This window comes from Limulus polyphemus, unplaced genomic scaffold, assembly GCF_000517525.1.
Source record: "Limulus polyphemus unplaced genomic scaffold, Limulus_polyphemus-2.1.2 Scaffold4645, whole genome shotgun sequence".
NCBI lineage: Eukaryota > Metazoa > Arthropoda > Merostomata > Xiphosura > Limulidae > Limulus > Limulus polyphemus.
In genome coordinates this window covers 41,850-46,885 of record NW_013670255.1, presented here as the reverse complement: position 1 = coordinate 46,885, position 5,036 = coordinate 41,850, and positions in this window count along the sequence as shown.

Here is a 5,036-nt window from a genome sequence, read left to right as displayed (position 1 = left end):
TCTTAAACGTTGATGTTTTTTTTTAACTAGTGCCATTTGAAAATATTAATTTACAAGTTTGAATGTACCTTATAAATTGTGAAACTAATACAGATGAAATACTAAATTAAACGCCATTTTATCAATTTGAGGCTGATTCCACGACAAGAGGCAAAACTTAAGCTACTGGTTAACGTAGATCATTTGTCATTATCAAGCATAATGCATAACACTTTAAGTTTGTTTTATTTTAACATCGTATTTTAATTTTCATTAAACAGTTATTACAAAGATGTAACTTATTCACTGAAGCCTGCTTCAAAGTTGTTAAGAGTTTGATGTGGCCTCGTTGTTAGACTGAAGAGTTCAAAATTCGAGACAAGATGTGCAGTATTCACTTTCAGATGCGGGCGTGATGTAACTATGACAGTTAACTCTACTGTTCGGTTCCAAGAGCTTAACAAATTCCTTTTTGGCGGGAAGCACTGTTGGTTAAGTGCCTTTCGTTTAAAATTAAGAACAATTATACTTGAACCCTACAGACTCTGATTTCACTGTTTAGCCCACGTGGCCACAAAATGCCCTTTACCTTGAATATTCTAATTTCAAAATTGTAAAAAGCACAGCTCATATTTCGGCATTAATCACACACACATATACCATATATTAAGTTGTGTTTTTTAGGATGGGGTATAGGCCGTCCCTTTCCACTATTTTGAGCCATAGCACACGATACATTCGTCCGATCCAAAATGACCCGTGATACGCGCAGTATTTAACGACACTTTTGTTTGAGGTCGACTTCACGTAATTTACTACTGACCCCCTCGCTAAGTTGAGCCCTTTCATTGCACTAAGGAGGTAAAATTGAAACCAAACTCGAATAGTTCGTCTGATTGCTTATCAATTTAAACTCGATCTTCGGGTAGGGGTACACCTGATCTCCTCTCTCCAATTTCATTCAGTTCAATTAATTCCTGAAAGCACAACTTGAGACACCAGACAGATAGACGGACGACTCTGCTTTAGGTAGAGAGATATTAAAACTATTCAGCAAGTTCCCTACATGTAATTATGACTTTCAAAAACATGTAGATTAATAAGATCTGAAGAAAGAGAGATTTAAAATCGGATAGTTTCGTCAATCTAATATTCACTATTTGAGTAATATAACCATGCTTCCAAAAATAGCGGTTACAAAAGTATGACAACTTTTTTTTTATATTTTGCACTAAAGTAAAAGTGAATATAAAATATTCATATAGTCAATACACCGAGTTGTGTTTTGGAACTTACGTTTCGTTTGCACGCACATAGCGAGTAAATATCCTGAGAGCATGTACGTGTTCCTTGTTGGAGTTTACTTATTCGTAGCATTAAATCTACCACATAGCTGATATCTTACAGTTGACTCACGTCACACACTACGATAACGTACTATTCAATTATCCATACGGAATGACTCGAAGTTTCACCGTGTCTCTATAAGATGACAAACACAGAGGGAGTTTCTGTCACTGCTGGGTGCCAACTAGATAACAATTCACCAATAATCAACTTCTGATTGGTTCCCACTAGATACCTATTCAATCAACTATTGATTGGTTCCAACTAGATATCCATTCACCAATAATCAACTTCTGATTGGTTCCAACTAGATACCAATTCACCAATAATCAACTTTTGATTGATTCCAACTAGATATCCATCCATCAATAATCAACTTCTGATTGGTTCCAACTAGATATCCATCCACAGTAATCAACTTGTTATTAGTTCCAACTAGATACCCATTCACCAATAACCAACTTCTGATGGGTTCCAACTAGATACTTATTCATCAATAACCAATTCCAACTAGATACCCATTCACCAATAACCAACTTCTGACTCCAATATCGCCTATTATTAACGTTATTTAAAGAAGCTGTTTTCTACACGAATGGAATATTTATGGGATTTATCAGATTATGATATGATAATCTCAGTTGTATGTATTCCATTAGAATTTCCGATCACTTAGAAAGTGTGCTATGAGAGTTGAATTAAAAGATTAGCAGCAGTCGTGTATTCTATAGACGAGCACTTTGTTTTACGAGTCATATCAGGAAAAAAAAAATCCAAAACGTTAGACATACGGTTTACATAAATTTTGTTTTTGTAAGAGTATTAAATAAGAAAATGTGTGTGTGTGTTGTGTTTCCCTTTACCCCCTTGTTATTTTTGCTTATAACACCAAAATTCTAGGTTCGTTCAATCCTTGAAGTGGACACAGTACAAAAGGCCCATTGTGTAGCTTTGCACTTAAAAGCAAGGAAACAATTTTAGAAAGAAATGTCTAATAATTTCACAATGAAAACATTGTATCAATGTTAAAAAAAATCTATAAATAAAACAAAACAATATCTCCCTGGTTAAAGTTTGCAGGATTACGCCTGATATATAAGAAAGAAAATGTTTAAGGTGTTAGCAGTCGAGTGGTCGGGTAATCAATGCTCAGAATATAAATTTAGACTTCTGATATAAAGTTCAAAAGGCGACTGGTTGAATTTAATTTGAAATTGTTGTTGTTTGTTATTAAGTACAAAGCTACACAGAGGGCTATCTTTGCTCAGCCCACCACGGGTATCGAAAACCGATTTTTAGCAGTAAAAGTCCGCAGACATACCGTTGGGCAACTGGAGGGTAATTTGAAACTGAAGACGCAATATTATTACATTCCTTTGACCCATAACGAATTTAGAGCTGGCGCAGGAGATTGAAAACAATAATGGTGGATTCGTCATAATTTTGACTCGTGATGGATAATATATCATCTATATAAATCTATTTTGTCTATAGAAAACGTTGTTTCTATCAAACTAAATTCTCCCAGTGGGTCAGCGGGGAGTTTCGGACTTGCATTGTTAATATCTGTGATTCGATTCCTCGCGGTAGATAGAGCGAAGACAGCTTACTGTGCAGCATTGCATTAAAGCCTGAGGAATGTTGTAATGGTTAGAAGTTTCCAAGTGAAGTAAAATATTTAGAAATAAAAAATTATGACTACTGTGTCAAGTTTGGATATTCTAATTCCAAATTGGCCCCTTCTCTTTACCGAATTATACCTTTAAAATAAAAAGAAATTAGTACTTTTAATATATATATATATTTAAAAAGCAGTAATATGTCACAATACAAGTTACGTATGTGTGTGTGTATACTTTGGTATAACTTGCTTTTCAGTTTACCAAGTTTGGAAAAGCAATATACAGTTATATATATATATATATTGATTTTATTCTTGATATGCTCATAATCTATTTATATACTCTGATGATCACCTTATAACGTGAACAATTCCATTATAATTTAGTTGAATATAAAATTCCGCGAAACAATATATATGATATTTTTAGCTAGGGATGGAGATTAACGAAACATGTGAATTTACAACTAGGGTTGGAGATTACTGGAATGGAATATATGACACTCACAGCCGTGGTTGGAGACTACTGAAATAGGGTTGGAGATTACAGAGATAAATAACACAGTTAGGGTTATAGATTACTGAGATATACAGCACTTACAGCTAGGGATTGAGACTACTGAGATACATGACACTAACAACTAGAGGTGGAGATTACTGTATAAGAAATACTGACTAAATCTGTTGTATGAAATACATAAACATTAAATTCGTATGATAATATTTGGCAAAGACCAACAGAAATATTATTCTGAACTCCTCTTGTTATTTGTGTTAACTAATGCTAGAAACGTTAAATCCAGTTATATTGTAACTAGACGCAGGGTTCCCGAAAGCGTTCCGCTTCAAGTCAATAAAACCAAAATTAAGAGTAACAAATATTTTTATTTCTTGTTTTTGAAGTTCACATGTCATGATGTGTTGTAGCTTACAGAGTACATATTCTTCTAGTGATTCATGGCATACGCGCGTTTTACTGACGTTACGACAGTACAAATTGCAACGTTAAGCGTCCCTTATGTGACGTCATTTTAGTGTCTACTGACTGACTGACAGACAACACATTACTGTATAGTGGTGCGAGTGATTAAAACAGGTGACTCCTCCAGGCGGCCTTTGGCCCCCTTTCGGGGAAATAATGTGTACATTAAGAGAGTGACTCTTTTTGTGTTAATGTGTTGTGCTGCTACGTATTCAACAGACAAAGAAGTAAAAGCTTAAACGAGTAAAGAAAATATGATGAGACGTTCTCTAAGCAGCAGGTTTTTTATGAACTCTAATGCAGATTTTAATTAAAAGTATGTAAGAATAGCATATGGGAATTATCCTTTATGTGTTAAAAATTATTTCTCTTTTATTTTAGGGGGGATAAATGAAGTCGTTATTTTGCTTTAACGAAGTTTATTTATATAGAATTTTCAACGCCTATAATAATGCCTATCACTCATACATGGGGCTGGACGTAGCTCAGTTATTAGCTTGTTTGAGGTTTCATGGTTCGCTTCCCGTTACCACAAAAGTGCGCTTCACATAGGGAATGTGAGTGTGTTATAATACTGACGGTCACACAAGAGCACCCCAAAAGTTGGCGGTGGGTGATCTTGATTAGCTGCCTTACATAGTCTAGCTGTTCAAAATCGGGAATGTCTATACGCAGACACGCGGATAGCCCTTTGTATAGGTTTGCGCAAAATTTTTCAAACAAACAAACTTTCACGTATGTACAAAGTTTCGGCTTTTAAAACCATCCATGAAATCATTATTGTTTGTTAAAAAAAGTTGAAAAAAATTTCTTAGAAAGCGGGATTATCAAATTATATCAAAATCGATACCCAATATAAATAATACGCATGCGTAGCACCAATCAAAACCCGTGGACATTTCTCTAAATAAATAATAAAAATATTTTTAAGCAAGATATTCGCGCGGTATAATTATTGAAATAGCTTACAATGCCTTAAAATTAATATATATCTAACTGTCAAATATTTTCTTTTTAGGCAAATTATGATTGCTATGATTTATATATCCCACTATTCGTTGGTAAAAGAGTAGTCCAAAAGTAGGCGGTGGGTGGTGATGACTAGCT